At 42.0% G+C, this 19,971-nt stretch overlaps 1 protein-coding gene across 2 annotated transcripts in view; it reads right to left on the bottom strand.

Moving 5' to 3' along the window:
• The window catches only part of AMBRA1 (autophagy and beclin 1 regulator 1), a 203,837-nt gene extending 187,815 nt beyond the window's left edge, over window positions 1-16,022 (bottom strand). Inside the window, exon 1 of one of the 2 annotated variants that reach the window (XM_089684559.1) lies at window positions 15,758-16,021. The gene's annotated coding sequence lies outside the window, so the exon portion shown is untranslated. Of the gene's footprint in view, window positions 1-15,757 lie in introns of both variants that reach the window. The other variant, XM_089684560.1, reaches the window with a different exon arrangement.
• Window positions 16,023-19,971: the final 3,949 nt, after the last annotated feature.

Genomic DNA, 19,971 nt, shown 5'->3' on the forward strand with positions numbered 1-19,971 from the left:
AGAGCACCTGGATGTTCCACAGCACTACTGGAAAAATATACTGTGGACAGATGAAACCAAGATTGAGTTGTTTGGGAAGAACACACAACACTATGTGTGGAGAAGAAAAAGGCACAGCACACCAACATCAAAACCTCATCCCCACTGTAAAACATGGCGGAGGGAGCATCATGGTTTGGAGCTGCTTTGCTGCCTCCGGGCCTGGACGGATTGTTGCCATTGATGGGAAAATGAATTCCAGAGTTTATCAAGACATTTTGCAGGAAAACATACGACCATCTGTCCGCCAACTGAAGCTCCGCAGAGGATGGGTGATGCAACAGGACAATGACCCAAAGCATACAAGTAATTCAACAAAACAATGGCTGCAACAGCACAGAATACGTCTTCTGGAGTGGCCCAGTCAGAGTCCTGATCTCAACCCGATTGAATATCATATGGGTCAACTGAGAAGACTGTAAAAATTTCTTCCTGTGGGGTTATTTAAAAAAAAAAAAAAACCAAAACACCACAGGAAGACATTTTTACAGTCTTCTCAGTTGACCCATATGATACTCTTGTATGGCATGGGGGGGGCAGTGGAACACCTCACTGAGCCACTGTCTATCATTACTGTCTATGTGAAATATGTGCACCTCTGGTGGTTTTTTAATTGGAAGGAAAAAAAAAAAAAAAAAAAAAATCACAGGCAGCAATGAGAAAGTGCTCCACTGTCAATCAGGATCTTTGAGTTTCCCTACATGACATGCACAAGTGTCTCATGGGGCGGCGCGCTGTGGGGGAAATAGGAAGTTTGCGTTTTCCCTCACAATTTGGAACATGCGCAGACTGTGTGCCAACTCAGAAGACCGTGCGTCACCCGCAATAGTGTTGCCATTATGAATAGGAAAATGGCAGGATCCCCGGATAATGATCAAATAACGACTTATACTAGAAAACAAAAGCACACAGTCCTATGGAATACATTTAGAATAAAAATTTCACATCTTTACAGACACATTAAGCTGTGAAGACAGGGCCCCATGACAAAAGATGGGGATAATAATGGCATAAAAAGAAATTCAAGGGTGTAAATGTGGTGCACAAAGTGCACTACGGCAAAACATTATTATAATGGCGAGCTTTGGTCGTGACAAGCTAACAGGGGACAAAATGATAGTAATAGGATCCTCCACACAGCAGTAACTTGAATAAGCAAAAAATGCCAATCCTGACAATATATGGCCCCGAAAAGGACAATCGTCTACTAGATACAGGGATCAGCCAAAGGCTACAATATGCAGGCAGCAAATTAGCAATACGTAAACTTTTGCTTTATTGAATACAATAATTATTGCATCAAATATTTATAATATAAAAGGCAGAAAACAGTCAGTTGTGACAACGTTTGGACACCAAATGCACAAAAGTGACAATAGGTGGATAACAAACAAGCAATTGTGACTATATAGGTCATGTCTGCGGAATATCTATATTTTTTATAGTACTACCAGAAAGAATCTCGCACACTACAGCCTTCAGTTTACTAGTTCCCTTCTGATACTACTGTATTATAAACCTAGGAGGAACAAACTACTTCTAGTCTAGGGCCAGGAAGATGATCACGATTCCTCCCCACTACCACACAGGCTGAGGCACTGCAGGAGTTTGTTCTAAAAGCAAGACTCCGGCCTAGTCATACACGGCCCAATAAGGCTCCATGTACACGGGACTTTTAGAAAACACTTCTGAACGATGGAAACTGACTGCTGGAAAACGTAGGTTAAAAAAATGTCTGTTTAGCTGCGTTTGCATACCGCCTTTATAAGGGTTTAAAGACAACCTCAGGAGACCTTCCAAAATGCCCAGAATGCACTGAAAAATAGTAAAAAATTAACTATTTCAGACAGAGAAATAGAGAGAGCAGAAGCAGAGAGCAGTATGTGTGGAGATTAGCTGTCTTTTTTGTGGTGTTTGGAGGTGTTGCAGCTCTTTTCTGTGCAGAAATTATTGCAGCCGTGTCTAACATTCTTTCATGTAAAACCTCACAGTATGGTGTACCGGGTCTATTTGAGTACCGGGAAACACTTTGCATGTATTTTTCATGATGAAATAGGCTCTGGACAGCATCTGGAAATAGAAGAATTAAAAAAAATTTCCAAACACAAAACGCAGTTAACCACGTTTACAAGCGTTTGGAACGCTGATAAATTCTACTCCTGAACGCAAGTTTGGGGTGTTCAAAAAAACAACTAAAGTCAACTGCCTGTAAACAATGATGTGTACATGGACACATAGGAAAACTTTAGGGAGAGTTCAGGGGATGCTGGAAAAAAAAAAAAAAAAACCCACAGAAAAGCTCCTAAATGTGAGTTTATCAGCTGCAGTGTACATGGAGCCTAAATTTGAAGCAACTTCTGAGGAGTCCCAGTTGGGTTGGCCAAGGGATCACTGGATGAGCTGAGTAAGCTCAGAGATGCGGTCTTGTATCCTGCTATGGTACAGCACTGTGGTCTGTGCACCTTATTCAGCGGAATTAAATCCCCAGCAGCAGTGCAGCACCCCCAAGGTGGCGCTTTCTAATCACTAGGTATTTAACTGGCCATTGCGGCTGACCTGGTGACCAGGATTTGTCCATCCCTGATAGAATAGTTTACAAGGGTGGCCAGCACTAGTGCAGGAATATTGCAGTCTCCCCGCAAGCAACAAAGTGTCTTCCTGTCAGCCACCTAAAATTAACAAAATGAAGAAAGAGTTGCAGCAGAGAGTTATTCATTTATTGCTGGTTAAACGGATACTAAACCTAAATACATTGTTAACCGTAATACATTACGTGCACCAAGATAAAAAATGCTTTTGATTTCTGTGTCCTCCCTCTTCTATGTGTAAAGGGGAAGAGAGGGGAGAATAGATTCAGCGTTGTGCACTGCACCTATTCTCTCCTCTCTTCACTCAGGGACTCAAACAGCAGCAGGAGCCATTGGTTTCTGCTGCTGTCAATCAAATTCAGCGAGGAGGAAGTAGAACAGGGCTAAGTCCCACTGTATGCGTCTATGAAGCATGGCTCAGGAGTAAGTAGACACCATGTGCCCCCATAGAAGTGGTTTACTATGGGGACACATAAAAAAAAGGAGGAGCAAAGATCGCCGGCAGAGGATCTAAGGAGGAGCACTGGGACCACTCTGTGCAATACCACTGCACAGAGCATGTGAATAGAACATGTTTGTTATTTTAAGTTAGAAAAAAATACTTTAGTAACATTTTAAGAAGCCTAAGCATGCAGCACCTTCAAAGTGACAGGACCTGATTGCTAGTTCTTATATATATATATATATATATATATATATATTATATATACACATACACACACACACACACACACACACACAGTGATATGTCAATGTGCATGGACATGTTACGTAAAGTGCATTGTGAGGATGCGTTTATTTCCCTGTAAAATGCATTGGGCAAAACATGCATAGGTGTGAATGTCCCCTAAAGGAGAAGCTGTGTTGTATTCATTGCACTCCCTACAGGCTCGCCTACAGTCGATGTAGGGTGGGTACTGTAGTGAATTAGTAGATAGTACCACCATGCAATCATAGGAAAATAAAAATCTTAAAAGGATAAGTTCACTTTTTGGACAAAAATAAACGCACATTTTTTTGCAGGTAAAAAAATGTGCATTTATTATTTTTGTCTGCAGGAGCCTGTAAACCTTTGCACCAGTGATTAGCAGATCGCTGGTGTCATGCAGGTCTCCAGGAGATCTGTAAGTATATCTGCTTACTCGTACGGGAAAGCAGATATACTGACATATCCTCCAGCCTGTGGAACGCAAGGCCCCGCCCCCACCGGAAGTCCCGCCTGTTCCGTTCCGCCCAGCGCTCTGAACGCCTGTACCGGACACCTGGGGAAGAGATGCTTACCAGGCCCAGAGGCAGCTGATGCCCCAACTCACCGCCAGACACCCCCGCAAGGGACTCCGTCACTGCCGGTCCCCCACCTGGGGATGAAGGCTTCCACGCACTGCCAGCTCCACTCACTGTGGAAGGATCACGCCAGGAGAGGAGGTAAGTGAACCCCTGGGACCACACTCTTCCAGGACTGCCCCTAGAGAGTGTAGAAACCCTGTAGGTTCCAAGATGTGTTCCTTCCGGATCAGGAAACACTAAAAACTGGGGATGGAGGCCTGGAGGTCCGCCTTTTAAAGGCATGGGGGATGGCGTGTTTCCTGACCCGGAGGGAGGAGCTCTATGTCTCAAGAGGCTGTCCTGGAAGATGCAAGGAGAAAGCAGATATACTGACATGAAGAATCCATGAACTACCACGGCGCTGTAGTTTGAGGACTACAAGCTGACAGCCGCTAAGGCTGCCGGGACTTTTAGTCTCTGATTCACAGAGCACTGTGAATGAGTGACTTGGCCATGTGAGCAGAGCCCCATAAGGACACTTTTTTTTTTAATTTGACAGCTAGCAAAGGGGGAGAAGATCTTCCACTAGATGTCAAAGTGGGGAGCTGAGGCCAGTCTACTCATAACATGTTACACCCTGAATATGGGTGCAACATGTTACAAAAGGTGAACTTATCCTTTAATCAGCACACCTTGGCTTAGGGACGGTTCACACCACATGCAACCCAGTGCCTTTATATTTCTGCCCAAACAAATGCATGGACGGTAGGTTACACATTTCAGTGCGTTCCAGTACATTCACACACGGAGCCGTGCCTTAGCCCCACCCCCTCTCTCCCCTCATTGGCTGACTGACTGATTGGCGGCAGCAGCAGGAGCCAATGGCACCCGCCTGCTGTCTCAGTCAATGAGGAGACACAGACTGCGGACAGCCGAGGCTGTCGTGCACATCGCTGGATCTCAATGGGGCTCAGGTAAGTATTGGGGGGGGGGCTGGGAACACTGCTGCACATAGGTTTTTTTTTTTACCTTTATGCATAGAATACATGAAGCTAAAAAACTTTGAGCCTTTACAAACACTTTAAGTAGCTCTGCATGCTTACCGATAATGGATGTAACCACTTCGTAAAAAAACAGTTTTTTTTAAAGAAACTTACAATATGACTTCTGCCTCTCCCAAGCCACTGTAGACTCAGCCCTGAGATCCTAGAAAGGCTACATCACCAGTGTCTTTCAGGAAGCTCGTACAACCAAGTGCAAAATTTGGGAACACCGTCATTGTTTATAAAGTTGCCATGGCTTCTTTACTGTGATGTTGGGAGCATAATGCTAACTAGCAACGTATACAAAAAATGAGCGGCACATCCTGAACAGCGCATGCATGAGATGCTGACGTCATGGGCGAGCTGGCGAAAACACAGAAGAAACCAGCCATCGGTGACATCAGATAGTCAAACTGGCCAACACAGAAACCTAGGAGGCAAACACTTACAGCGAGTGGATTATTTTGCTGCGACAAATACAGTAATGAGGGCAATATCCTATGTGGGGGAAGGTTGGGAACATCTACTTTAAAATGTACAGTGGGGATCGAAAGTTTGGGCACCCCAGCTAAAAATTTGTATTAATGTGCATAAAGAAGCCAAGGAAAGATGGAAAAATCTCCAAAAGGCATCAAATTACAGATTAGACATTCTTATAATATGTCAACAAAAGTTAGATTTTATTTCCATCATTTACACTTTCAAAATAACAGAAAACAAAAAAATGGCGTCTGCAAAAGTTTGGGCACCCTGCAGAGTTAAGTTCCACAGAACTTGTTTCCAAAATGCATCAGGCTTGTCTATATGTTCATTTGCAAAGTTCAAACGATGATTTTTGTGGTGAGGACGTAGAAGAGGTTTTCTTCTGATGACTCTTCCATGAAGACCATATTTGTACAAGTATCTCTTTATAGTGGAATAGTGAACCACAACTCCAGTGTCTGCCAGATCTTTCTGGAGGGATCGTGCAGTCAAACGTGGGTTTTGAATTGTTTTTCTCACAATCCTGCGAGCTGTTCTGTCTGATATTTTTCTTGGTCTTCCATATCTTGCTTTAACTTCCACTGTTCCTGATGACTGCCATTTCTTAATTACATTCCGAACAGAGGATATTGACATCTGAAAACGCTTTGCTATCTTCTTATAGCCTTCTCCAGCTTTGTGAGCATCAACTATTTTCAGATTCAGTTTTCTAGACAACTGCTTAGAAGAACCCATGGTGCCGATTGTTGGGGCAAGGTCAGATGAGTCTGGGCATTTAAAACCTTTGAGATTGACATTATCTGGTCTTCCCAGACGATGATTGAGAACAATCCATGACACTGGCAGGTCTCAGCTTTGCAAAGGGGGCAGTGCATGCTATAAATTCTGCAGGGTGCCCAAACTTTTGCAGACGCCATTTTTTTGTTTTCTGTTATTTTGAAAGTGTAAATGATGGAAATAAAATCTAACTTTTGTTGACATATTATAAGAATATCTAATCTGTAATTTGATGCCTTTTGGAGATTTTTCCATCTTTCCTTGGCTTCTTTATGCACATTAATACAAATTTTTAGCTGGGGTGCCCAAACTTTCGATCCCCACTGTATGTAAACTCCAACAATACATTTCTCTTAATAGCTGTTCAGCCAGAAATCTTGTGATCTGATAACTTCCTGTAATCTCTGCCTCTGTGGATAATCATCAGCATTGTTCCCAGATATCTCCATTAACTACAACACGGGTGTCAAACTGGCAGCCCTCCAGCTGTTGCCAAACTACAAGTCCCATGAGGCATTGCAAGATTGACAGTTACAAGCATGACTCCCAAAGGCATGATGGGATTTGTAGTTTCGCAACAGCTGGAGGGCAGCCAGTTTGACACCACTGAACTGCAACACCCTACGAGTGGAGGAGGCATTATATAGTCCTAGCCAGGGGCGGACTGACAACTCATGGGGCCCCCGGGCAATAGGGGTTCATGGGGCCCGCGTCCTTGCCCAAACTCAAAAAATCCTATGAAAAAGGTACCAGGAGCATCTCGTGGGGCCCCCTACTGACCCCAGGCCCTCGGGCAGTGCCCGAGTTTCCAAATGGTCAGTCCGCCCCTGGTCCTAGCACACTTCCTTCTTAGGAAAAAAATGCTGCTACTCCTAGATACAGTACAGTTGTCACCCTAGGACAAAAGTGTGTTCCTGGCAGGATCACAAGGTAAAAATTAAAGAGCAAAAAAAAAAAAAAAAAGTGATAAAAAAAAAAAAATGTAGCCACCACATCCAAGAAAAAGGTGCAATACATTACATTTACGTTCTTGGGTTCAGATACATTTAAAGGATCAGTAGCTGATAATGAAGGCTATTGGTATAAAGCCAAAATTATAGTGACCAGTGAAGTATTATAAAATGCCAAAGATGATGGCAAAGTTATCCAGAATAAAAAAAATTAATTTTATTATCCACCTTCGAGTAATCACCATAAATCACAGTCACATATCCAATGTGGATCAAGGAAAAAGGTAGGCGGTGGAGCCCATGTGTTTGGATGTAGGCAATAAAATTGGCTTACTGTTGAAGGAACAGGTAATACTGGACCAGGGTGCAGGAGGTGGTGGTGAAGAAATCCTATGGACCGCTCTGCTGGATTATGGGTCGCCAACTATGAGAAGGTGTCACCCACAGAGCACCATACTGCCTCAGACATCTCCAGAGTTCGCGCCCCTTTGAATGAGTGACGCAGCCAGGCAGGAGGAGCCCCACTTGGCCATGTTTGTATTAAATTGTGACAGCTAGCAGGGGAGAGAAGATTCCCCGCTAGCTGTCACAACAGGGATCCGGGGAGGGGGGGGGTTGTGTGCAGGGGCTTCTCCGATTGTAACATGTTATACTCTGAACATGGGTGTAATATGTTACGAAAGGTGAACTTATCCTCTAACGTGGAACTCAGGTTAAAGGGGTTTTTTTTGCAAACAGAAGTCAAACAAGTTACCTCTGATGAGAATTATACCAGGCCCGGATCATGGATCTGTACTGCAAATCCAGGTTTCATTCATGTCAGAGACTATACTCCGCACCAAGGTTCTCACACACTGAACAGATCCTGTCATTCATCCACCCCTCCTCTTCCCTTGTCCAATTAGCTTGCATCTTTCATTTTTAAATGCTTAACTGAACAAGCTGAAGCTAATTGGTTGCCATGCACAACAACCAATCAAATTTTAAATTATACTTTAAATAAGCTGACGCCAAATGCGAACTGGTCATTATACACAGCTGCTGCAGATTTTTTTTCTGCTCCAGTTTTAGTAAAATTACCAACGAGGTGTTTTGTGAATGGACAAGAGGAGAGGAAAGTGACGGTAAACATCAGGATCTGCTCACTGTATGGCAGCCACTGCTTTAGCAGCTTCCCTGCTCTGTACTGATTCATTCATCTGGCATGAATGAATCAGTACAGAGCAGGGATCGGAACCTGGCATCACCATCATTAGAGGCACCTTGTTTGGCTTGTGGCATGTACAAAAAATAAACTTTTCCTGGAGTTCCAATGTATACCCTTTACAACCGCAAATACATATGTGATGGTAAAACGGTGGGCTTTCATACCCACATGCTGCACATATGCGTTGCTGAGCGGCCAATGTGTATGTACTAAGACTGTGCTCAATGCACGCTCTCAGCACAAAGACTGAGCTGTCAAAGACAGATTTCAGTCCGGGGTAAAGATCGGTAGCTGAGTGACTTCAACTGAGCATATCCCTTGTAATACAGTGGATATAAAAAGTCTACACACCCCTTTGAAAATGTCAGGTTCCTGCAATGTAAAAAAACTAGACAAAGAAATAATTTCAGAACTTTTTCTACCTTTAATGTAACCTATAAAACTATACAACTCAGTTGAACAACAAACTGAAATCTTTTAGGTGGAGCGAAGTAAACATAAAACACTAAAATATTGTTGCATAAGTGTGCACACCCTTAAACTAATACTAATACTTTGTTGAAGCACCTTTTGATGTGATCCCAGCACTCAGTCTTTTTGGGGATGAGTCTATCAGCATGGCACATCCTGACTTGGCAATATTTGCACACTCTTCCTTGCAAAAACACTCCAAATCTGTCAGATTGCGAGGACATCTCCTGTGCACAGCTCTCTTCAGATCACCCCACAGATTTTCCATCGGATTCAGGTCTGGGCCATTCAAAAACTATAATCTTCTTCTGGTGAAGCCATTCCTTTGTTGATTTGGATGTATGCTTTGGCTCGTTGTCATGCTGGAAGGTGAAGTTCCTCTTCATGTTCAGCTTTCTAGCAGAAGCCTGCAGGTTTTGTGCCAATATTGACTGGTATTTGGAACTGTTCATAATTCCCTCTACCTTGACTAAGGCCCCAGTTCCAGCTGAAGAAAAACAGCCCCAAAGCATGATGCTGCCACCACCATGCTTCACTGTGGGTATGGTGTTCTTTTGGTGATGTGCAGTGTTGTTTTTGTGCCAAACATATCTTTTGGAATTATAGTCAAAAAGTTCACCCTTGGTTTCATCAGACCAGAACACATTTTCCCACATGCTTTTGGGAGACTTCAGATGTGTTTTTGCAAATTTGGCTTGGATGTTTTTCTTCGTAAGAAAAGGCTTCCATCTTGCCACTCTGTGTTGTCACATGTACCACACAGCCAGTACTTGCCGGATATTCCTGCCGTTCCTTTAATGTTGCTGTAGGCATCTTGGCAGCCTCCCAGACCAGTTTTCTTCTCTTTTCATAAATTTTGGAGGGACGTCCAGTTCTTGGTGATGTTACTGTTGCGCCATATTTTCTCCACTTGATGACTGTCTTCACTGTGTTCCATGGTATATCTAATGCCTTGGAAATTCTTTTGTATCCTTCTCCTGACTAATATGTGACTAAGAAAATGTCAGGAAAGACCTACTAGAGCAGCTGAACTTTATTTGGGGTTAATCAGAGGCACTTTAAAATGATGGGAGGTGTGTACTGACTCCTAATTAACATGATTTTGAATGTGATGGCTTAATTCTGAACACAGCTACATCCCCAGTTATAAAAGGGTGTGCACATTTATTCAATCATATTATTTTAGTTTTTTATTTTTACTTACACCCCCCCCAACAAAAGTTTGTTTTTCAATTGAGTTGTCCAGTTTATAGGTCACATTAAAGGTGGAAATAGTTCTGACATTATTTATCTTTGTCTCATTTTTTTACATCACAAAAACCTGACATTTTAACAGGGGTGTGTAGACTTTTTATATCCACTGTATACAGAACAGGGCTTGACAAATTTGCTTTGAATCTAGGAGCCAGTTAAAGTTAGGAGACAGTTTTTAAAATCAGCTGCCCGGATCTGCATGTGTGGAGCGTCAGACAAGAGGAATTGCTCACGCCTGGTACCAAAAAAATAGGCCCAAGCACTTTAGACTCAGCAGTCCAGACTCTGTTGCCATTCTTGCCCCTTTTTTTTAACCGCACATCAAAATGACTGACTTTGAGCTTAAGGCCAGACAAGAGGTTCTGGTTGGCTCAGGGCACTTTTGTGGAGGAATATAATAAGGTAACCAGGAGGGAGGAAGGAACAAACCCGGACCTTACACTGGACACGTTCCTGTTGTACCAGGGTCCCATGATCCCCCGCTGTCAGGCACCAGTCCAAAGATTATAATTCCTCCTGGCTCTCTCCTCTCCTTCCAGCGCGGACAGGATGGGCTAGATGAATTCTGATTGGTCAGCATCATCCATGTGATGGTTCTGACCAATTAGAATGCTTCTTGTCCGTACACGCTGACAGATACGGAAAGGATATTAAGCCTTGGGATTTCAAATCCCTGGTTCAGTGATGTGGCGTCCTGGTGCCTGACAGCCAATGGCTGACAAAAAGCCCAGGATGCAATTTCTAGTTGCCATGGTGACCTGGCGCCTGGGCTTTGTTGAGCCCTGATACAGAATAGATATATCTCAAAAAAAGGGAACCCAAAGTCCTATTTCCTCCACTGATCTGAGCACCAATCTTCAATAGGAATTCCTTCTGGAACCAACTCCCGGTTTCTCAAATACAACTGAAAAGAGTTTTTCAAAACATGTACAGTATATGTAAAAAAAAAAATATATATATATATATATACATACATACATACACACACACACATATATATACACACACATACACACAATAAAAAAAACCAACACCTAAAGGAGTGCAGGGGGCCCCAGCTATATGGACAACACAAAAATATGAGCAAAGGAAGGAGCCATCCACATGACTTATGGAGAGAGGAGGTTTATAGAATGCTGGAGCAACCTTTTTATTCTATGCAACCGCACAAATGTATACACTCCTATAGAAAATACAAATATCCAGGGGGAGCCTGGGCACTCCAGCAGTGCTGAAAATACAAATCTCACCTTCACCCCACCTCTGGGAGTCATGTCTGTGGCTGCCAAATATCTTACAATGCCTCATGGGACTTGTAGTTCCACAACAGCTGGAGAGCTAATGGAGTTGCCCAACCCTGTATTACTATATACACACAATCACTAGTAATAGAAATGTGTGTACGTCTTTATCTCATAGAAAGTGATCTCAAAATGCCAATTCCTCCAATGACCAACTTCTGGTTTCTCATAAATACAATTGAAAAGATAAACCCCCCGGTCACATCAAGCCTGACTTTGAAACCGTGCAACTTGCAGTGAAGTCACAGGATTTCAAAGCTGGGTGAGATGCCGATTTCAGGTGCGATTTGCATGGCATCTGGCAAAGATGTCTATGCAAATCGCACCAAAAGTAGTGCATGTACTACTGAAGAAATCAGTGCGGCTCCGACCAAGCCTGAACCGCACTAATATGACCGCTCTCATTGCAGACAATAGGGTGCAACTTGGCATACGATTTGCAAGTCGCATGGAATGCAAATCACATCCCAAGTCACACCCGACGTGTAAGAGCTGATTCACACATGTGCGGTGCGGATTGAAGCTCAGGTTTCACAGCTAATTGATACAGCAGCTGTTCACAGGTTCAGGTCAGGTTTGCATCTGGTTCAGGACAGGATTAGCTCAGGATTTTATCCTATTCACACATGTGCGGTTTAGGAACGGTTCCCATAGAAGTCAATAGCCTATAATCCGCACCTGAACCGGACCGCACTGCTCAGAAATCAGAAAGGACTCTTTTTAAAACCACAGTGACTGCACCGGACATATGTGAACAGGCACCATAGGAAGCAATGTTATTTCACATGTCATGCGGATTGGATGCAGTTCAAACCTCATCCAATCTGCATATACGTGAACGGGCACTTAAATTTAAAAAAAAAAAAAAAAAAAACACGAAGTGAAAAAGTATGCCTGTGTTTGTGTATTTTTTTTTTTTTTTTTTTAATAATAAAGACACACATTTGTACTAGAGAGTGGGGGCCCCGGGTGTACACAAAAACACAAGAGAAGGAAAGATCCCTCCACAGGAGGAAGACATTTTATAGAATACTAGAGAAATCATCTTCTATACAACGCCGTGAATGTATACACACATATAAAAAATACAGGGGGGGCCTGGGCACTCCAGATGTGCTAAAACTACAATTATCATCCCCTAACCTCTGGGAGTCATGACTGTGGCTGCCAAGAACCTTGCAATGCCTCATGGGACTTGTAGTTCCACAACAGCTGGAGAGCTGAAGTTGCCCAACCCTGTATTATTATATACACACAATCATTGGTTGTAAGCTCCATGCACACGGGGCGTTTTAATATCGCTGGTAGCGTTAGCGTTAAAAAGGTTTTTCAGCGGTTTTGCAAAAAAAAAAATCCAAAAATGCAGGTCTGTCGTGTTTTACACATTTTTCAATATTAGAATATTTTTAGGCTCTGCGCTCACGAGGTGTTTTAATAACGCTGGTAGCATTGGCTGTGTAAATTTACATTAAAAACGCAAGTTTTTCAGCGTTTAGCTGCGTTTTTTTGCCGAAAAAACATTTTGCTAAAAAAAAAAAAATCCAAAAACGCAGGTTTGCCTCAATTTACTGCATTTTTCAACGTTAGAGTTTTTAGGCTCCATGCACACCGAGAGTTTTAACGCTGGTAGTGTCAGCTGTGTAAAGTCTCGATAAAAACACTTTTCAGCGTTATTTAGCATTTTTGCATTAGTGTTTAGCCGAGTTTGTCCACGTTTGTGTTATATTTTTTTCCTGTAAAAAAAAAAAAAAAAAAAAGCTATTTTTTGGCTCAAAAAACGCACGGTTTGCCGTGTTTCACTGCTTTTTTTTCAGCGTTACAGCGTTTTTAGGCTCCATGCACACTGGGCAGTTTAATAATGCTGGCAGTGTCAGCTGTGTAAAGGAATGTTAAAAACATGAGTTTTTCAGTGTTTAGCGTTTTTGCATTAGCATTTAGACACTTTTTTTTTTTTTTTTTTTTTTACACACCAAAAAACCCCTTTTTTGCTCTAAAAAATTCCAAAAGTGCCAGTTTGCTGCGTTTTACAGCATTAGAATGTTTTAGACTCCATGCACACCGGCGTTTTAATAACGCTGGTAGCATAAAGCAGGCCATACATGTGTTGAATTCCGAACAATTTTTTGACTGAAAATCAAAAACATTGTTCATTCTGTAATCAGATGGTGCCACCAATGATTTCGAAAATCGGCAGTTTCACGAATTTTCAAACATGCCCGATAAACGAAATGAGCAGGAACCATGAAAATCGGCCGGTGCCACTGTCCCACTAACAGAGCAAAAATCAGCCGATTATTATTCAGTCCAATTTTCGAATGAAAAATTGTTTGAAAATCAACCCATGTACAGCCAGGCCTTAGCTGTGTAAAGTCACATTAAAAATTGTGAGTTTTCCAGAGGTTTTTAGTGTTTTTGCATTAGCGTTTAGCCACTTTTTTTTTTTTTGGTATGTCCAGCCTTAGCTGTGTAAAGTCACTTTTGTTTGCTCTAAAAAAAAAAGTCCAAAAGTGCCAGTTTGCTGTGTTTTACCGCATTAGAATGTTTTAGGTTCCATGCACACTGGACGATGTTTCGATCGAAAACATCTTTGTTCAGTAATCCGATGGTGCCCCCAATGATTTTGAAAACTCGGTCATTTTTCACAAATTTTCCAGCATGCCCGAAAAATTAAATGGGGAGGAACCACGATAACCGCCAGTGCCATTGCCCCACTAACAGAGCGCAAATCCACCGATTATTCTTGGGACCCATGTATGGCCGGGCCTTAGCTGTATAAAGTCATGTTAAAAATGTGAGTTTTTCAGCATTTGGCCATGTTATTGTTACCCAAAAAAACCTTGCTCAAAAAAAAGTCCAAAAACGCTGGTTTGTCACATTTTTCAGCATTACAGCGTTTTTACAACAAAAAACTCCTCTAGAAACCCACTAGTCCTGGGGTTTTTTTCCAGCTAAAAAAACGCCGGATTACAGTTTATGTGTGCATGGACACATAGGATAACATGCTGGGGGGGGGGGGGGGGTTTACTGGCTGTAGAAAGAAAAAAAAAAACACCAAATATAGCTGTTCAGAGTGAATGCGGACTAAATATATATACATATAGAGAGAGACACACATATAGTAATAAATATATATATATATATATATATATATATATATATATATACACATATATATATACACATACACACACACACATATATAGATGCACAAATTATATATATATACACACACACACACATACATACATAGATGCACAAATTATATATATATACACACACGTGTACACACATAGTGTATATACATAGACATACACAATAGAGAGAGAGACACACACAGTGTATATATACACACACATAAAATATAGATATGTAGAGAGGGAGAGATACACAAACATTATATATATATATATATATATATATATATATATATATATATAGTGTGTGTGTCTATGTATGTGTTTATACACACTGTATGTCTCTCTCTCTATATGTGTGTGTGTGTGTATGTATTTATATATATATATTATAGATGTGTCTCTCCCTCTCATATATATATATATATATATATATATATATATATATATATATATATATATATATATATATATATATATATATAGTGTGTGTGTGTATGTATGTGTTTATATACACTATATGTGTGTACCACTATATATATATAAAAAAAATGTGTGTCTATGTATGTATCTATATAGATAGAGACACAGATATATATATCTATATATCTACGTGTCTCTATCTATATAGAGAGAGAGAGATACATACATAGACACTATATATATATATATAGTGACACACACACGTACACACATATAGTGTATATATACGCATACACACACACGTATATATTTTTCACACACACACACACACACACACACATATATATATATATATATATATATATATATATATATATATATATATATATATACACACACATACATACACACACACACATATATATTTCTCTCACATATATATATATATATACATACATACATACATACACACACACGTATATATTTCCCTCACACACAGATTATATATATATATATATATATATATATATATACACACACACACACACACGTATATATTTCCCTCACACACTATGTATATATACACACATACACACACACACGTATATATTTCCCTCACACACATACATACATACACACACATATGTATATATTTCTCACACACAGATATATATGAGGGGAGGTGGAGAGGTCTGTGTATATATTATATATATCTCCTGTATACTGCCCCCTGTTGATCCCCCTCTATATACCCCCAGCCGGCCCCCCTATCGCAGCCCCCGGCACCCCTCCATGTCCCCCTTTCCTTCCTCAGCTCTCACCTCTCGGGCGGCGCAGGCCTCCTCTCCGGCCTGGGTGTTCCCTGTTGCGAGGAGGCCCGGGCAGGGCAGGCCGCTGCGAGCCCCGGAGCGCGCTGTGGAAGGGATCCCGGAGTGCGGAGCGGCCGGCGGAGCGGGAAGGAGAAGCGGCGGATGGACACAGACACCGAGCACAGCTACCATCCGGGACAATGGCGGCCGCCAGACCGAACTAACCAAGAGCCGAGGGACACCGGATACCCGAGCGCATCGATGCGGAGCCAACTAGGAGCGAACTGAGCCAATCACAGGGCGGCGTCTCGTCTAGACAAGAGCAGGCGAGCGCTGCTGAAGAAGCAGAAGGCCGGCGGCGTAGGATGACTAATCGAGCTGCTGACAGAGAGAGCGGAGAGGCTGGACGTTGTCACCCAGTGGTGTCGGCGGCTCGGTGTCAGTGGGCGTTATGAAAGAAGTGTTAGTTGTTGGGCTGTTCTACTAATCTGAGTCGATAATGTAGAGTAAGGTGCACATCAGGAGTTTCACCTTCACTTGCAGCATGCTTGTTTAGGTCAATCATTCAGGAAGTACGGAAACCAGAAACAGCCGGGCAATTAGCATTTTCATAATGCAATGAAGGCTGTTTACTGTACACATTCCCTTTCAATAAAATTCCCTTTATTGCCTGTTGAACTTGCATCTAAACAAACTACTCCTCTGAAAAGCAAGCGACATTTGGGTCACTTTTCAGGGGCAATTTACAGGCGGTGAGAAGACACTGTGATGCCTCCTTACTGCTTTATTTAACCCCATTTTTGCCAAACACCACAGCAGCATGCATTTCACACAGTTGCAGGGAGTTTATGGCGCGTCCCCATTCACTTGAATGGGTTGCATTTGGTGGGCTTTCCACCCGCCGATCACAATATGTTGGATAGTTTTTGCAGCGCTGTGAAGCATTGTAGCAGCAGCATGTGAACATGGCTATTTGCTGCCAATGTAACATAAAGTGGTTTTAATGCCTTTACCTCAATGCATTCTATGGTAACAAACTCTGAGTGCTGCCCCCCATCACCCCCCCCCCCCCCATATACTTACTGGAGACCAATCCGGATCCAGCTCTGTGCACGAGAGCTGCTCTCCCAGGTCTGTTACTCCTCATTGCACAGATGGAGAGCAGCACCAGCCATTGGCTCCCACTGCTGTCAATCAAATTCTGTGGAATTGGGCGGGGCCCAGATGCCCTGACTGTGTCAATGGAAGCAGACAAGGCAGCTTGGGAGTGAGCCCACACAAGTGCCCCCATAGAAAGCGGCTTCCTATGGGGGCACTCGCCAAAGAGGAGGAGCCAGGAGCACCGCAGGGGGACCCAAGAAAAGGAGGATCAGGGCTACTCATCACAAAACCATTACACAGAGCAGGTAAGTATAAAACGTTTGTTATTTTAAAGGAAAAAAAAGGAACCTTTAATATTACTTTTAAACATGTTCAGTTTGTTTCATAGCAAAGTGAAATTCTGACAACATTTTTGTTATTCAGAGATTCTGATGTATCCAAATTACAATAATAAGAAATTTCATCGAATCCAAAAAAACGACACAAAATGTTGTCTGAATTTCAAATCGAATTAGAAAACAATTTTGAAATATAGAAATATTGCTGACTATTGCTGCTTGCCTTCAAATGTGTATTATTAGAATATAGCCATCTTTTGAATTTCAAAAAGAATAGAATAGATTTAAACAGAAAAGAATAGAAAATAAAAGAATATTATAAAATACAATAGAAAAGAATAGAATAGAAAAAATAGAATAGAAAGAATATAGTTGTCTTCCAAGTTCGAATTTTAAAAAAGATAGAACAAAATAGAACAGAAAAAATAGAATAGAAAGAATTAATGGTGTGATCCTTCTGCGCTCCTAACCTTTGGGAGCTGCTAACACCTAATCATATACCATGTGACAAGTGTAAATCATAAATACAGTGGTGCAGCGCTGACTTAATAATAAAAACTATAAACAATAAATGTGAAAATAAACGTGACCTTTATCTTAATAGTGAAATATATTAACCAATGAATACAACCAATGAATACAATACATTCAGGGGGTTTTTTGTTGTTTTTTTGTGCTTAGCTGTGATTTGGCCACGGCTAATCACATGACACAGCTGGGCTGCGATTAGCCCAGCTTGTGCATGTGATCGCTGTGACCATTCACAGCTAGACACACTAGTATACAATGGATGGCATGAATGAAGCCATCCATTGTATACAACTGTCATGTGACCTGCTGTGATTGGTCACAGCAGGTCACATGGTACCGGCAAGGGGGCCGGTACTCAGATCTGTCATCGTCCGTGGTACACGGCCGGTGACAGATCACGCCGCTGCATGGCTCTGCAGGCGCGCAAACTGCGCATGCCCGAAAGCACGCCATATAGCGTCCACCCGTAACAGTGAGTCATTTTGCCGGCCGCCATTCGGCCATAGGCCGGGCAGGAACCGGTTAACCAATGAATACAACCAAGGACTAGATACAAGTGTACTGATACACTAGGGATCCCAGGTGATCTCAATAAGTGCTGTAATCAACCAAGTCCAAACAAAGGACTAATGCAGGCCATAGACGGGTCAAAAACCGGCCATTTAAAAAAAAAAAGAAAAATCGGTCGTTCAATAGGCCGACGTTACCACCTATGGTAAAAAGAATCAGCCGATTTTCGTCCCGTCTACGGCCGGCATTGCAGAGAGATCCGCTATTATATTTGACATGAAAAAGTATTGCGGTTGCAACAATGTATCCATTTGTATCCATTTCTGTTACAGATGTTTTTATTCGGACACAAATAGATACATTGTTGCAACCGCAATACTTTTTCATGTAAAATATAATAGCGGACTGGAATTCTTCTTTTTCTTCTTCTTGCAGGTCACAGCTCATGCGCAGAGTTTTTATCGGTAAAACAATCGGCCGATGCGCCCATCAGTGCCGGGAAAATCGGACGATCGGCAAAATCGGACGATTTTTTTTACCAACTTTACCGATAAAAAAATGTGCCAAAACCCCGAAAAAAGGCCGACCAATTACCCCACTAACGGTGCAAAAATTGTCCGAAAAATCGAACGATTTTCGACCCGTCTATGGCCTGCATAAAATAAAGTGTATAACATGAACTGATCCGCTCTGGGATCCAATGTGATATTCAAGCGGTGAAAAAGACCATAGAAGTAAAGGATATTGTAACTAAATATAGTCCAAATGGGACTGGAGAAAGGTGAAAAACAGCAAAAAATAGGACTAAATAAAAAGGTGAAACAATGAATATAGAAGTGTCACAAATCCCTATGAGTCACTAAAGCACAGCCCTCCATAGAATACATCATTATCCCATAATTTTGGATAATTTTATCCCCAAAGAAATATAAATATATATATAAAAAAAACATAAAAAATATTTTTTAAAACAAGCTCCAAAATTGTGCCTAAAAATACAAAGTATGAAAAAAACGCACAAAAAAGTGAAAAAACGTGTCAGAAAAAAATATATAATAAGTCACTAAATAAATTGAAAAATACATATGTAAAAAGTTCAAAGGTGCATAAACACCAAGTGATCCAATGACTTTTCCAGATGTGCAAGTGATAAAGTGGATGTGCGTGCCATCCATGCGAAAGATATCCCAAAACGGCTGAAATGCCCCCTCACCTCCTTGCAGCGACCCAAATGGGCCAAAACGCCTGTAGGATCATAAAAAAGATCCTCGGTGCCATGGGGCAGTGCAGGCAGCAGGTGACATGTTGGCTGTATTACACCTATACTTACCTGGAGAGGACCCTGATATAAAAAACGCATATTATTGAAGGGGATACCAATGTTTTGAGTGGATATCATCCGCAGAGGAGTTTCTTGGCACGGAGGATCTTTTTTATGATCCTACAGGCGTTTTGGCCCGTCACCAATGATGGGGCTCTATTCCTCCCACTGATACCAATGATGGGGCACTATTCCACAGACACTGACGATGGGGCACTATTCCTCCCACTGACACCAATGATGGGGCACTATTCCTCCCACTGACACCAATGATGGGGCACTATTCCTCCCACTGACACCAATGATGGGACACTATTCCTCCCACTGACACCAATGATGCGGCACTATTCCTCCCACTGACACCAATGATGGGGCACTATTCCTCCCACAGACACCAATGATGGGGCACTATTCCTCCCACTGAC

The sequence above is a fragment of the Staurois parvus genome, unplaced genomic scaffold (genome assembly GCF_062004578.1).
Source record: "Staurois parvus isolate SC_StPar_1 unplaced genomic scaffold, SC_StPar_1.0 ptg000350l, whole genome shotgun sequence".
Classification (NCBI taxonomy): domain Eukaryota; kingdom Metazoa; phylum Chordata; class Amphibia; order Anura; family Ranidae; genus Staurois; species Staurois parvus.